This window comes from Anas platyrhynchos, chromosome 14, assembly GCF_047663525.1.
Source record: "Anas platyrhynchos isolate ZD024472 breed Pekin duck chromosome 14, IASCAAS_PekinDuck_T2T, whole genome shotgun sequence".
In the NCBI taxonomy this organism is placed as follows: Eukaryota; Metazoa; Chordata; class Aves; order Anseriformes; family Anatidae; genus Anas; species Anas platyrhynchos.
The window spans coordinates 2,577,158-2,593,775 of NC_092600.1; the positions used below are offsets into that span (position 1 = coordinate 2,577,158).

General features: G+C 43.4%; 1 long non-coding RNA gene across 1 annotated transcript; it reads right to left on the minus strand.

The window, feature by feature from the left end:
- Positions 1–13: 13 nt before the first annotated feature.
- On the minus strand, positions 14–16,403 carry LOC139998666 (uncharacterized). Its single transcript, XR_011803373.1, has 5 exons — positions 12,966–16,403; positions 12,715–12,816; positions 8,576–8,680; positions 7,404–7,519; positions 14–5,417 (listed from the first exon to the last, which is right to left on the minus strand). It is a non-coding gene; the product is annotated as an uncharacterized lncRNA (long non-coding RNA).
- Positions 16,404–16,618: the final 215 nt, after the last annotated feature.

The following is a 16,618-nucleotide window of genomic DNA, read 5'->3' on the forward strand; positions in this document are numbered from 1 at the left end:
GACTCAAAAGTGCAGAAGGGTTCTGATCTGGGATTTAGTTTTACCTTTGCTGATGAAACCAACATTAACAGTTCTTCCTCTCTTAAGGAATTACCTCCTACAAACACCTGATTGCAAGGAATAAAGCAAACGACACCTTGGCCTCCAGGTACTTTGTGTAGCACGCACACGGCACAGCACAAACGGGTCACATTTAAATTCACACCGCAGGACAATTGATTTTTTTTTCCCTAAGATTTACTTTTTCATTGATTTTTTCAGATATGCCCAGACATCGTTTTGGTCACTTCATCAATAATATTAAAACAGAAAAGGGAAAGGGATGCAGGAAGGAAGGGCAATTGATTTATGTTATTTGAAAGCCTTCTACTCCAATGTCTCCTCTGCTGCACGGCGGGCCAAAACCTCCCCTGGGACAAATCAAGCCTTTGAAAATAGAGGAGCTACTCCAATTTTCATCCAGTCTGATAACACCCCTTTACGTTTTATAACACAGACAAACCCATGGAGATCATACCAGGGCTAATCCCAGAAACACCCAGCTCAACAACTGTTAATCAGTTCATTGATTCGCCCTCGTGCTGTAAGACAAATTCGGTCTGACAGCCCGCGGTGGGAGAAGCCTTTTAGTTAAGCAGCTCTGACACAGGACGGGGGGCCTCGTGGCGGTGTTGGCCAACCATTGAGTCGTTACCACCTTAAAGCGTTCCCTCCGGGAACTTTCAATTAGCCTCTCCTCAAAGATTTTCTTTTCAGAGTAGTCTTTAAGAATGATTACAAACAGGAGAAAGTGTAAGACAGAGTTCTAGAAAGGGAGGGACAGCAGCAGATCCTTTCCAATGACCTGTCCAGAGCTCCCAGTTAGCACCATGTGTGCCACCACAGCCTCGGAGCTGGAAGGTGCACAAGCACAACGAGGAAAGCAGCCTCCTCACATGGTAGCTTGATTTTCCTTCTCTTTCTTTATTTTCTTTTCAGCTCTCCTATCTCACTATGAATTTTTGCTCCTTGGGTTGTAAAAATCTTGCTAATGCCTCGGTGCTGCTAAGTCCAGAGCAGCCAAACCTGTGGGAAGATGCCCTTTTGTCCTCCCCTTGGCACCCAACCTTCTCCCTCTCCTTTGTACGGGGATGGAGGGAGGTTTCACCTTCCACAATCCAACTCTGTCTTTCCCCCAGATGTGCTGGGCTCTGGTATTTTACCTGGAGCCTTTTCCTACGTGACTTCTTAAGGCAACTGCACAGCAATCTTGACGTTACGGCTGAGCTCCCTCCCTCAGAGCTCAGAGACCCGATACTTCATTTTCCTTCCAGATATGTGACCCACTCCCCGGGTGCGGGATGACCAGTTGGAAAAATTAGATTTGACAAGTGTCAGGAGTGGCTCATGTCACACACCCCATCCCCAGCCCTCCTCAGCTGCTCTTCTGCCACCAGTGCTTGAAAGAGCAACTACCGGGTAATTCCCGAAATTACCTAATGGATGGGTTAACAAAAGCGGGTTGCATTTCTTTGGTCCTGGACTGGTCAGGGGCTGGCCAGTGTCTCTGCATGGTTGCTTTAGTTGCTTTAGAAGAATTAGGGATTTCATGGCTAGATCTGATATTCACAGGAATTTCTGGAGTGGGGGTAGGTTTGGCGTTGGGGTAGGGACTCAGGAGCTAGGCGGGCTCTCTGGTTGGACATGTACTGAGCTAGAGTTAACTCAGTTACCATTTAATCCTACAGTCACATTTCTGTCCCCCCAAGTTTCTAAACAAAGGCATATTCACAACCTGGAGAAAAAAAAAAAATAACCAAAAAAATACACAAATGTATAACCTGGTCAAACTGGGCCAGATCACACCTCCCTGGGCTGATGGGGCTTCCAAAAAATCAGCACTGCTCGGAGCACGTAGCAAGGCAGAGACAGCGATAAAGGGAAGGCTGCCAAAAACCTGACGGGGATGAAGCTTGGTTCCGGGGCGTGGGAAGCTGAATGGTTTCAAACACTGACACTGCTGCTGGGAGGGAGACACGAGCAAAAGGGCAGATCTCCTGCAAAAGGAGAAGAGAGAATCTGGATTCAATTTACAGCACTAATCAGCTGATATATATTTATGAACGTACTAAAGTCTATACATACATAATTAATGCTAAATTATACAGATATTTGTCTGTCCATATGCAGAAAGCAGGGATAAAGACATGTAATGCACATAATTGCTATGTAAGAAGAATGGATAAATGCACATAGCGTTTCTGCTCTTCATAATTAATTAAATCACCACTAAAACTAGCTGGAGGCTTTTTCTCTGCTTAATGGTACATTTATAAATGTTTTTCTACTTCTGGCATTGCCTGCTGTAAGACTGGAAGGTAAATGTCCAGAGAGTACAGAAGAAATATGTGACATCTGATATATACATTAGGAAGAATTGGCTCCTCTGAGGCATTTGAACTCATTTTCTAGTCATGTGGATTGGCTAAAACAAATCACCCGCACAAGAAACATGTTTTCCAACTCAAATGGAATAAATATCAAACATGCATTCTGCAAAACAAGAGGACTTCCTGGGTGATGCGAGGAGTTACACCTAAGGGCAATGTTTGAGAACTTCCAGGAACTGTTTTCAGACCGTAAGGCTTCAGGATGACAGGCACAATGAAAAACAGACTTTGTCCTCATTTTGCCCAGACATTTTCACACAATACACAAAGAGGAATCCCTGAAAGCCTTCATCTCTTTTGTTGCTTTCCATTATTGCCACTTACGGTTATCCAGCTGCTTCCCCAGCTTCTAAATACCTTACAGAACTGCAATCCAAGGGCTCATCATCACCGCAGCTGCTGCAGGACCTCTCCCCTCACCACATCCACCAAGAGCTGCAACACCAGAGCCGAGGCAGCTGGGCACAAATGGTGAAGGCAAAACAGCCAAATTCTGCAAAGCCTAATTACAACCTTGATGAAGCAACTCACCTGCGTCTTTCCACCTTTTAAGGAACATTTTTTTGATGAAGAATGAAAGAAATCTGGACTGCAGAGGTAGAGCACGCTGCCTGGCGTCACCGCAAAGCAGCACGTGGGTGGCAGAGAAGGGCTGGGAAACCCAGGGGGTGCCACCAGCTGAAGCCGCACACAAAGCCAGAAATTAGGGATGATTTATGTTAGTGTCACGTCATGAAAAACGAGGAAGCAAACAAATATACTCTTCTCAAACTCCACCTGCATGAATTACTTTAACATTAGAGCCGAAAAGGTCAATGCCCAAAGGCCGCCGGCTTCATGCGCTGCTGCAGTGTAATTGATACTGTCAGCCCCAGACACACCGATCGCAGGGCAGATCCCCAAAACACAAAAAAGGGATTTAGTATCACAAGATTAAGCTTTAGTATAATTGAAGGCTTAATTTTAGCCCTCCAGCTTTTAATCTTTTGAAAATAACATTTTCAATCTCCTTCCCCCAGTACCGTGAAGGCCGGAGTTTTACTTTTCTTTAAAAACTGGGATGCGTTTCTATCGTTCCAGCTATAATTACAGACAAATTACAGCCATCCTACAAAATACTGTTAACTACTACTGTAATTATTATCAACTCGCATCAAACTAGGCTAAACCAACAAAAGTCGCAGAGCAATGTTGTCAGAAGAAACTAAAAAAAAATTAAAAAAAAAACAGCTGTCACGAAGGTAACGATAAAATCCCCAGAGCTGGCAGCACTGTCAGGGAGCACAAACAATAAAATGCATTCAAAGGAAAGGTTGTGCGGGCTGTCATCGGGTGTACAATATGCAGAAATGTTTTTTATAAAGGTGTGGCACTGCTTTCTCGGTGACACTAATGCACCAAGAACAGCTGTAGGTGGGCACGAGCATCAATTTTTTATCCTTCTCCCCATAAGTTTCTGGGGGATGAGGGTCAAGGGAAGATGGGCAAGGAAAGTGGCCACCTACAAAGCCAGATTTTGCAGCAGTATAAACAATTTTGTTGAAATTAATGGTGTTTTACTATGTACATGCACCTAGGAGAAAAAAAATATAGAAAAAGAATAAACAGAAGTGTTTCCATCGTTGAGATGACAGAGCTTTTAGGCTGTTTTATCTAAAATGGCCCCGTCCTGTGGTTAAATGCAGGTACACTGGTGGGAAGCTGCTTCCAGAGATAACACTTACAGTCCCCTGTAGTGCGTACAGTGGCACCCACCACATCTCACGGGCACGTGGGAATTAGTCCCAAATCCTTGCCCCTCTGTGCCCCGGGGGGAACAAGCCCCTGATGAGCCCAGCTGGCTGCCGGGTCTCTGCTCGCAGCGCCTGCTCGGTTTGATTCATTTCATTTATTCTTCTGCAGCACTAATTCAGCTTTACCGAAATTACAGGCATCTTTAAAAAAAATAACGTTATCTACTGCTGTGATTACAATCAAGAAATAGCATTATAACTGCTTTCCGTTGACAAGAAGCCGCGTAGTAGTCGCAGAAGCGGTAATTTTTAGTGACTAATGGCAACTTATCAGGAGTTAAGGGTTCAGCTTCTCACACACAGACACTTGTGGAGCCTGAGCTATGCCAGAGGGACGGCGACAGCCGCTCACGACCCGAGGAACAGGGAGAGGAGAATTTGGGAACAGCCAAGATCCAGACTGTAGGGAGAAGCATAACTCCTCCACGCGATCCTCCTTCCCTAAAATAGCCCAGAAATTAATGACCTGGGTAATGGCTAATCAAGATCTAATTTCATCTCTTTCAAAGATACTTTGTTTTATCCTTTTCTCTCCTTTTTCTTTAGCAGCACTTCCTCTCTGCAGAAGTTACTCCCAATTTCAGCCGGAGCCCTAACGTGGAGCCAACCACTACATTGCTCTGAAGCAGCAAGGGGCTTCAGAGCTCACAAGTTAAATAAATGCAGTTTCTCCTCCAGACTTTCTGATGGGCATTTTCCGTGACAGAGTTAATCATTAATGTAATGTGACTTCATCTTTCACAAGAAAATTAAACAAGCTCATAATAAAACACAGAATCACAGAATCATTAAGGTTGGAAAAGACTTCCAAGAACATCTGGTCTAAACGTCTCCCCTACCACCAACATTACCACATTACAGATGAGAACTAGTGCTCAAGTTACACATAACAACTACTGTTTCTGGTGAGATGTGCCCATGATGCCACCCGATGTCCTGAGACCCCCCCCATGCCTACTGCAAGCTCCTGCTCCAGCAGAAGCAGGTATCCAAAGCGTTGTTACTTCTCCAAGTGACCGTGATGAAGCAAATGGATGAATTTCATTTACAGACTGTTCCTGTACCACTGCTGTGACGGGACACCTGACCCACACGTTTTCAGCGAGGCCCAGGGGTGGTTTCTGAAGGAAATCTTCCTGCGAGACAGCCTGGGCTGCATCAGGCTGAAGAAGGCCTGAAGACCAACAACATGATGCTGTAAGGACATAATAGGGAAATGAAAAATTAAAAAGAGAAAGATGTAAAGATGCCTGTTTTAGACAGGAGAGAAACGGAAGGTTTTTTGCAGCACCTAAGGAAGACCTCCCATGGCAGCAATGGTTTCGAACGCACTCCTCCAGCCCACACCAGTTCAGCGAGTCACCCCGGAGCATCTTTTGCAAGCTCAGTCAGACATTAAAGATTTTCCCATCTAAGAAATTCTAGGCACCTCTTAGGCAACAAACGTTCTGAATGCCAAGAGAGCGAGCCATAAAAACTCTAGTTTAAACTACCACCATTCCCATTTAATATCATTCATTAAAAACCATCTGCAACCAGAATTAGGGGTGACCATTATTTTCACGCCGTAAGTAATTTTGAAGTTTCAGGTGACCATTCCACGAGATGCAATATATCATACGTGGCTGTGAGCACTTGACACGGTTTATTTTAATGGCCACAGTTAAAAGTTTCGTGGACTCAGGCCGCAACCAAATCTCTTTATAATAATTCTTTAGGCTACTGCATAATTTATAGCCCTTATGCACTTTTCATGATCTAATTTACCTTCCTCTTAAAATATTTTGTAAAACCAGTGTTCCATTTATAATGATATATATCCCATTAGAAAACATACTCACTACTTTGTTACCAGAATAGCATTTTATGTGTGTAAACCACGAGGTTTTAGCATATGCCAAAATTATTCTCCCAATTCAGTGCTATACTGAACATAATGGAATTATGAGCAAATTGGTGCACACTGTCAAAAATATAAATGCAGTGAGAGTTTCACACCAGGCTTACAAATAATGTTTCATGAGAAAAGCATATTTTTGCAAATGAGATTCCCCCAAAAGAGGAAAACCTAGATGTGAGGAGCACAAAGGAATCAGGGCAAGGAATCAGCTGCAGAGACCTTACGCTGCATCACATAAAAGCACCCAGAAGGGTGAGGTAGAAAGGCAGACTCCATGTATTCATCACCAACGTTGGCCCAGGATGGGGCGGCAATGAAAAAACCAAAAAGGTTGTGGGAAAAGGTTGCAATTTCTCTAAAGGAAGGTTCACCAGGAGCAATCACACTAACAAAGACACAGTTTTCAACTCCGTTTAACTAAAACATCAGAAAGTGTCTCCTCAAAACTGGCAGCGAGTGATCCCTGTGAGCTCCTTCAGATCAAGTTCTTTCCACCTGCTGCAATAGCATTTTGCCATTTCCAACTTACACAGGATTTTCTTGACATTGGCACTACCATAGAGGCTGATAGTTCAAGATGCACTCCCGCATGTGTTACCCACCCAGCATCTGACCTTCTGTAAGGAAAACCTCTCACTCAAGCAAGCAATACGCTTCTCTGGTAGCAAAAGCTGTTGAGAAACATATTTTACTGCAATATGTAAAATATTACACCATCTGCCAAGTCATAATTCATTAAAACAATGTCTTTTTTTGATCATTATGTATGTGCATAGAGACAGAAAACTGTGCACATGAAGGTTGCCTTGCCGGAGCTATTTGATGCAGTACTTCTGCTTTTTTATCAGGGCATATTCACAATCGTGTTTGTTTCCCAAAAATACCCACACAAATCAAGCACTGCAGAGCTCGGTAATATTTACTCTCAGAAATCCAAAGTCTGAGCTGTATTACTTAAAATATTTATGGGAAACAAACATCAGCAGCATCTTACAAAATGATTACGTCCCTTTATTTATTTCTTCATTTATGCTTTACAACATCAACATTACCTGGCAAAAACACAGCTCCATATTCCAAGATTTCCACATGGGTTACAAATCTCGAAGACTAACTATGATAATCTTTAAATTTATTATTTAACGTAGTTTCAAATAACCTGTGCAGTTATCTCCATTTCACATATAATGAAGCTGAACTAAAGGAAATTTTACTGGATGTCCAATAACTTTTCTAATAACTGGATGATTGGGCCAGAGTCAGGAATAGAATCCAAATTACCTCATTTCCAACTTTAGGTTTCAAAACCAGCTACGTGTTTTGTCTCGGAGTAGTTCTCTTGGCACTTGCTAACGTCGCTGTCTCAGGAGCACGCTGTCCCTCTTCATATTTCAAAGCTGGCAAGGAGATTTTTGGTTTAAGAGAACTGGATGGGAACATATTTATTTGTGGAAGATTCAGCCCAGCTATTCCCTTTCTTCCTACAAACTCCGAAAAGCCGTGCTCGCTTCAATTTACAGCAGCTTGCACCAACTCAATAACCCCATTCAGACTCCTGACAGTGACTATTACCTGTCCTGATATAACCAAGGCACGGTACAACAGTAATCTGAGGATACATGCTCCTCTAAGTGAGATTTTAGCTCCCATGCCTTCACCGACTAGAAGCCACGTTTCTCCATCCCCCAAAGCCGCACGTTCCCAGGAACACAAACCCTGCCTGCAGCTGTGCCACCAGCTAATGATAAGTTCTGGAAACGACGCAGCTTTTCCCAGGTTCTTTGCTGCTTCTTAAAAATAAGAATAAAAAATCTTTACACCTGCGTTTACAACGTATCTCGATTTTCGGAGGGTTACCGAACAGAAGCCTGCATATTGCATTTGTCAGTGATAAAATCGCGCTGTCATTGCAACTGTAGGCTGTGTACAGCTTATGTGTAATCTTACCTTTTAAGCCCGTGCTACGGAGGCTGTAGCACAAACAAAGATGAATACTATCTCTTTCAAAGCCAGCACAAAACCAGCCCTCAATCTAGCAGGAACAGTGCAATACTTATCGCCAGTTCACAGAATCCTGTTTAAGCTTATAAATACTTCTTATTATTTCCTGATTTCATTTAAGATTTTTTTGTTATAGCCTTTCTACAAAAATTTCTGGTTTAACTTCTCCCTATCAGCGTAAGATGTGTATCGCTTCCTACCAGAGAAGCCACCTTTAGGACGGATCAGCTATCAATGTGCATGGGTTCGAGAGCTGCTGTCAGACCTTACACACAGCCAAGAGCTTCCTTTGCTCTATAGTGGGGAAAACGTTTAAGCCACTGAAAATTACTAAGGGCTTAAGTCTGCCATCCTGCTAAATGTCTGAGAAAAGAGAGTGAGAGAATCAGTTACATATATATATATATATATATATCTGTTCATTTCAATCTCCTTAAATAACTAATTCTCACCACCAATATCAGCATTGCAACAGTGTGGAAGGGAAAACTCTTCTACCTCTTCAGTCCCACTGCTCTGTTCAGGTCTTCAGCACGGGCAAACTGCTGATGCTTCTCCTGCAGGCAACGGGGAGAAGTCTTAAAAATGTTTCTGGGAGTTTTTGTTGATTCTGTATCAAGTTAGACTCTTTGATTTTTGGTTGGTTGGTTGTTTTTTGGGGGGGCTTCTTAATGATGCCTTTAAGCAAAATAAAAGCTAAAGGCCCAGGCAAGAAGACAGGGGGATTTGAATGCTCCTGATGCAACGTTCCCCTTGGGCCAAGACCCGAGGATGTGCAAGTCCTACACGTCCTGGTTAGAAGGCTTAAGGAGCTTTTTCCAAAACAGGACTTGGGAGGGACAATCTCAGTGGGACAGGCTGGGCGACTGCCTTCACCCCGTGTGCCCTCGAGGTAAAACTTCCCCAGAACTCTTCTGGTGAATGACAAAATCTTCATCTGCTCATTTTTCACAACAGCTCAACGCAAACAGGAGGGGACCCATGGCACCTATATGCTTGGCTCATGCTACGGAAAGCAAGCTGCAGGTGGAAACCAAAGGTAGGTGGATGAGCCATTGCTCATTAGAGCATTCCCTTTCTGGATTTGTAAATGCAAACTTTGCCAGGTGGGATTTGGAGAAAGGATGGCCTAATTCTAAATCAACAGTAGATCCTATTAGGTTGTGGTGGTGTTTTGTTTTGTTTTTTTAAATATCTTTTCTAACTTTGTCTGCAGATGCATCTTATATTTTCTGTATTCATTTCCAGTCTCTTTGCATTGTTATTTATGTTCATATTTTGCTCGAGGAAGAGACTTCTTCCCAGGAAAATTAATTTCTTTAATCTCATTTTTAATCTCTCCTAGTAAATTTAATCTCTTTAGAAACCAAAAGGAACGGAGAAGGAAAAAGTAGTGTATGAGCCTGTTTCCTCACCTTCCAGCCCAGAATGCTGAAGAGCTTTTTAGCAGGCATGGAGGGACCGTGGCTGATGGAGCCTGTTGGGAACCAACCACCTGAGGCATCCCTGGCTCTAGTGACACCTAACACAAATTTTTATTTTAATGTCGCTGTTCCAGTCAGTATTTCTCCCAGAGGTTTGGGGTTTGCTTGAGACTGACTCATTAAGGTACATGCCACGCAGCACAGACACAATGCAGCTCCTTCTCTTCAGGTTTCAAGGAAACACCGACCTTCTGCAAGGCCTCTTAAGTCACTGGAAAACTTAAAAGGGACTTACTGCTACAAGTTTTACTGTACAATTTTAACAGCTATCTATTAAAAAAATAGAAACAAAACAGCAACCCAAGGCTTGCATCTCTTGTTACTGGTGACTTTGAATGGCTTGATGCTCAGAAAGCAGCAAGCCCACGGCTGAGCCCAGCAGCAGGGCGTGCACGGAGCCCATACTGACAGCCATTTGCTCTGCCTGGGTAAGAAACAGCCTCTCTCATTTAATTTCTGCTGGCATACCTGGTGCTGGATGCATTAAAGGCAAAAATACCTTTATTACTTTGCTCCTCTCTCACTCCCATGTGCATTTGCTTCTCAGGTAGGAGAAGATTACCTCTTTCAAGCTGTTCTTTCCCACTTTTGTTCTTTGCTGAGCTACTGCTTGTCAACACATTTATCCACTTACTGCCTTCAGCCAAAGACATTAAAAAAAAAAAAGGAAAAAAAAAAAAAAACAGGTTAAAAAAGGAGCAGGTGAAGAAGTTTCACTTTTGGCACCGTATCCGCATACCTGAAGAGAGAAATGTTTCCAACTGCCTCATGCACTGGTTCTTCAGATAAGGGTGTAAGCAAAACAAAAGCACTCACGTGGATTAGCTCTTTGCTGGATCAGCTCTTAGCTGGCTGCACCCTGTTGTAAGGGTCGTGGGCCACCTGCAGGGCAGAGACCTTCCCAAACTCAAGATCCAGGTCAAGGTTTGGGAAACTTCCAAGGACTTTCCAGTTTCGGAGAGAAGAGTGGGCTTGGAGCCAGCCCCCAGCTGAGGAAGGCTCTTCTTCCTGCTCTTCTTCTTCTTCAAGGTTCTTCTTCTCCATCACAGCTCAAACCTTCATGTCTGTGCAGCACAAGGCACCACCCAAACTATGGGAAAAATACAGATTTTGGTTCAAACCCCACTTAGCTTTTATTAGTGGGTAGTTTTGAAGCATTGGCCTTTAACTTGAGGTTGTCCAACAGACAGAAAGGTGGGTTTTTTAGCTAACTAAATCAAGCATTGCTGAGTGAGGCTAAGAAACCTCAGGAAAAACAAGCACGTTTCAAACAGAGTAATTAACACCAACATTAATTCAGTAGTCTCTTGGCATGACACACTTCCCTCTTAATCTGCAATCTGATTATTAAAAAAAATTCTTTAAATCAAAAAATCACCCACGGCTCTCCTTTCACAATCTTCTCATCATCTTTTCTTTCTTTCCACATTCAACTTGGAGTTTCTGTTTCTTTCTCCCCGAACTGCATGGTACTGACAGGTGCTACGGATACACCTGCATTTGTTGCATTTTCGACAACCTTGTTAGATGATAACAAATCAGTTCCCACATTCAAAGGCCCATTTCACTGATAAACAAACAGTGAAGCATTTTCCTGGTATGAATACCGGTAGCCACAGCACTTTCTGTGCCACTGTTTGCAGCAGGAGAAATGCACAGGAGCGGTCTCTTCCAGCACTGGGGAGCTTCTGCTTCCAGCTGTACCACGCACCACGAAGATCAGATAAAGAAAATGAAGAAAATCAGATTTGTAAGCATCAAAAAAACAAACAAGGAAAAAAGAAATCCAAGTTTGCAGTAGGCTTTCTATAAGTTCATATTTTTAACTTTGGTTCAGTTGTTTTTGTTCAATTCCAGATGATTTGTTAATCTTTAATTAAGACCTCTTGGGCAAAAGGAAGGGAGAGAGCAAGAACACGTGTTAAAATAGATAAGAGAAACTAATACAAAGGCAAGAATATTGATCATCAAGGTTTTAATTAGTTTGATACTGATGGAAATAACTCTTGCAGAATTGGCAAGAAAGCACTCTTTGTGACGAAGCCTTTCTGGAGTCCTTCGTGGACTGAAAACACAGAGGAGGAGATGGCCCAAAGTAAGGGGTCCTCCAGACACTGCGACAGCAGAGCAGTGATTTTGGCAGGAGGTGGATGGAGCATTAATTAATGCAACACATGCAGAAAACGCAGCAATCATTTCAATATCGCCTTGCTAGGCTACCCAACAGACAGCGAGCAGACACAAATATCATCGTCTTCAGTGCAATGTTTGTTAAGAAATTACTTTTTGCAAAGCAGAGTGTTTATTGATGTCTTGCATCTGGCTGAACTTGAGCCCGCAGATGTTGTACAGATTTCAAGGAGACTGCTGTTATTATGAAGTTGTGCAGAATGTTAACTCGCTCTTCTTAATTAATCTTCGGTTGCGTGCAATATGCATCATTCATCATTTCAAACAGTCACCTCTGAAGCTCTTATCATGAGAAGGGGAGCTGCTTTCTCAGAGCTGGATACATTCACTGTCTGCTCTGCTTACTTAGAGTAACTCTGAGCACGGAGGTCAAAATTCCTCCTGAGCTGCAAGGCAGCAAAATGCCTACACACCACTCACCTCCTCCAGATACAGCGTTTGGAGACATCAGTGATGAATAGAGCTTGGAGTGACACTCAGCACCAGGGCGAAATTCCCCCGTTATGATGAATTGGCTACCGAGAGCTCCTGAGGACTCTCTGTGATGGTTATCAGCAGCAGCACTCCCTTTTCGTGTTCTTGCTGTATCGCAGTGCGAATCCTGGCACAGTCAAGGCACAAGGTGAAGCAGATTTGAATACCCCCTGCACCTTGATCCCTCTTTTTCTCATTTATGTAAAAAGAACAGTTCCTAGGATGGTTGGTTTAAAACTCTGTGACACGACCCACCACTGGCTATTACCAAACCAACCGGGCAGAACATGGAACGAACAAACTGTGTCATGAATTTCCTCTCTTTCAGTTGCTTTGAATACAGCCACCAATTTATCCTGTGTGGTACTGAGCTCCAGGGAATGTCAGGGAGCCCCAGAGGGGCTACGTGTGGGCTAGGTAACAGCTATTTACCGCCTACTAACCTCGAGGTACAATCCCTCGCTTACTGCAGACGTTGTCATGCCTCTACCAGGAGTTCTGGTTTCATAGCTGGTACATGAGATTTGACCAAGAGAGAGAAAAATCTGGAAATATAGTAAATCAAGTTAAGAATTTATACAGAAGCACCTTTCAACCTGTATTCTTTGCTTGCATTAATTAACAAATGTTAATAGTTAATGTGCCAATGTCTTCCCTTCCCAGTATTTGCTCAAAGTGCTAATAATTCACTTACATTTCTGTGGTTTTAACTCCCAAGGATTTCCTTCCACCTGCTGTCCAACTGCTGAAAGAAAACTCTTCCCTCTGGTATTAAGAAACAATACCCAGCAGACAAGGGAAGCCAAAGGGACCAGTGAGAAGTTAAATCAGAATGGGTGAAGGGTGTAGGAGCTGTCAGCAGCAGAGTAAAACAATAATTGAATCTTAAAAGCTCAGTGCTACAGTAATAACTGATAATAAAATGTTCTTTTAGTTGTCTCAGTAGTCTAAATTTTAGCTAATCTAGTTTGATTTCAATAGCCTTAAAAATAGAAACTTATAATAGAGTTCAGAATAAGCAACATATTAAACAGCAACACTTATGCATTTGCAAAGATCTGCAGAGGATGATACCAGCTGACATTTACTCAGTAATTTCCAGCCAAAGATCACTGAGTACAGGCTGATTATGTTGGTAACCACTGAACCTACTGCCAAAATGTAATTGGGCTTCCTCTACTTCTCTACCCCTCATTTGACCCTCGAGCTGAGGACATCAAAAAGCAAAAGAGATGCTTAGCAGCATTTGGCAACAGCAGGATTTTAGGATGGGTATGAATGTCCCTCGGGAGTGTGACAGAGCCCCCAGATGATGTCTCAGCAGCCACGGGCTGTGACAGCCATCGCCTCTCCCTGCAGCACCAGCTGTCCCAGCAGACAGGGCCCATTTCTGCCAGTGGCTTGAGTGCTGGTACTACACACATGGACAGACTGGGCACATCTAATCGAACTGCCTGTGGACACATGAAGAATGGTGCAGGATCAATGCCCACGTGCCAAGATGTGGGTGCATTTCTGGGTATTGCTCAGCAGCTCTGTACAGCGGCAGCGTGGCCACGCCGACAGCACCGATGGTCGCAGTATCTCCTGGCTCCACCACACAAGGCTGCTCTTCAGAGGAATAAATACCACTTACATCTCTGACCAGTAACCTTAAAAATTCATAAAAGCACAGTTTTATGCATCAGATTTCATGCAGCTGAGGAAGTTTACAGTTCTTTACGGTGAAAAAAAGGAAGCTGCAGAACACCATCTTCAAAAGGTACCGGCAGCGTAAGGCATTGCTCTGAAGATCCTGCTGTGCACTATCACATATTTACTGTCTTCCAGGAATTTCAAGACCTTATGAAAAATCTGCAACCTAAGCAGCCTGCAACCTCAGCCTGGAATTGAAAAATACAGCTCAGTTGTTCTGGGCATCCAGCTCGTACCCAGCAAGACAGGGATGCAGCAGGCAGTCCCACCCTCACAGAGCACTAACGGGGCTATGCAGGCGTTAACTCTGACCAAAATCTGCCTCTGCCACTGCAACATTGGTAATCTGTCCATCCTCTAAGTGCAATTCCCCAATGTCTGTATTACAGAAATGGATAAGAACCATTCAGAAGTCCCGTCCTCAAAGGCATCTTCCATGGAACAAGACAGGACAAGGACTGTGAGCTGCAGCGAGTCCTCACCAGACATACCCACCAGGAGGGATCTTCATGCCCATTCCACTCGGCACTGCACGTCCACCACCACAGCAAAAGCATTAAAGGCTATGGCAACACACACACCGACCAGGAAAGCATGTCCTCCCTGAGAGCAAGCTCTGTCTGCTTGAATTAAGGTTCACTCCACATCCAGGTCCTGTTTCGTTTTATTGCAAAGGCTTGAAGCCAGGCACAGAATGAAATCTTTCAGCAAGCATGCCTTCTGTCCTCCAAGTGATAAGATGTTCCTGGTACTTATGGAGTATAATTTTGTGCATTAAATAAAAAGTAGCAGCAATGAATTCAAGGCATTATTTAAGTATTATTGCTGGGAGGGAAGGGATGGGGGGAAGCTGTATTTTGTTTTAATGACTTGAGCTAGGTAGAAAAAAAATGGATTAACTGCTTCCCGTGCAACTTTTTGGTAGAGGCTACTTGTTTCTAGATGTGAGTTGAAGCACAGTCCCTCTCCTGTGCCAATCTTTGAAAACAAAGGCAGAGTAGGAAAAAAAGAAATAAAGTTAAATAATAATAGTAAAAGATGCCAGGACCTTGCTTCTACCCCTACTGATTAGCCACGGAACCTAAACAAACATAACCCAAGGGCACGGTTCCTCTCTTCCACCTTAGCAGGGTCAGGTATCAGTTACAAAGGAGACTTTAAATATAAAACACATTAAAACTAAACATCAAATGCTGATCCAATTAAAATACCACTGACAAAAACAATTAGAAAAAACAATCTAAAATTATGAAACAAGTTTTTCTTTTACTGCCGGTTCCAAGCAGACTATCATTTAAAGTGCATCCCTCAGAGCAATAACCTGGAATCCCGGGTAAAAAAAAAAACATTATTTTTTGTTGCATGCAAACATTTCTCAATAATATTTGTGATTTCTGATTGTTCGGTGAATTTTGAGGTGTTGGTATCCTACAGAACAGAAACATCATGTTCCAACTGGTGCTACCAAATAAGAGAAACCTGTGCGCACACAGCCTGGTGTTAAGGCTGACCCTCAGTTTTCCTAGGTCTGCTGTGCTGCTGCTCTTGTTTTTCATACTTCTTTTTAGTGAAGATTTATATTCGCAGCATCCTGCATCTCTGCAGCACCGAAAATACAAATACAGCTGGACCAACAAACAATTCTTCATAGCCAGGCCCCTGGACCCAGAAGGTCACCGTTTCGGATGCGCACCGAAACCTCTTGTGGCGGTGCATGCAGTTAGTTCGTGTTCTCGGTGCCTTACAGGAGACATGAATAGAAGTGTTCAATGAGCCAGATCATGACATTAGTGTACATGACCCTTGCTTTTCTCTTCCACCCTCTTGGCAGCTATAGAATAATTTTCCTCCCGTTCCAGGCTACTGCACAGCTCAGAGGCACGAGGAGGACAGCAGTGCGCTTCCATGTTAACAACGCAGCCGTGCAAACTCTGCTCTAACATCCCCCTTTTTCCAGAAGACCACAAATACCTGAAGCCCCATCTCTGGAGCCTGATCATGATACACACTCATGAACAGAAATAGCCAAGGTTCCCCTAATACTCGCTCATTAGCCCTAGCAATTAGCTGCAGTCCACCAGTTTCCCCATAGCTTCCCAGCCTGGGAGGTCATCACAGCCCCAGGGAGCTGTTCAGAGATTTCACAATCGCAAAAAAAACAGTAATGTTCCAAGGATGAGGAGCACAAATTAGTTTGTGGCCCATGGGCTTGAATCAACCTAAGCTGGGAAAAATCCCTGGCAGGGCCACTGAAGAAGCCAGTAGTTTTATAGGAGGTGAAACTAACCGTATTCTGCAAAAACACCTCCTCTTCGTGAAATTTGCTGTAGCTACAGAAGCAAAGCAAGCAGACAGGAATGATTATGTATGCTTATACCCATTGGTTTAACACGGTGTCCTCTAGTTCAGGGTGGGATGTGCTCTAGCTGATAGGTAAATAACCAAGGTTTTGTTCTGTTTTGCTGTGCCACTAAAAATAATAATAAATCAGGAAACTGAAAAAAAACTAAACTCACCGTGTGGAGCAGGGAGCAACACCTGTACAGAGCATATGAAGGTGAAACAGTTGTCTTTCATAAGCTGAAAAAGACATTGATCTCCATTGACAGGTTTTATTCATTAGGCAGCCGGGAATAGCCTCTGCTGATCCCG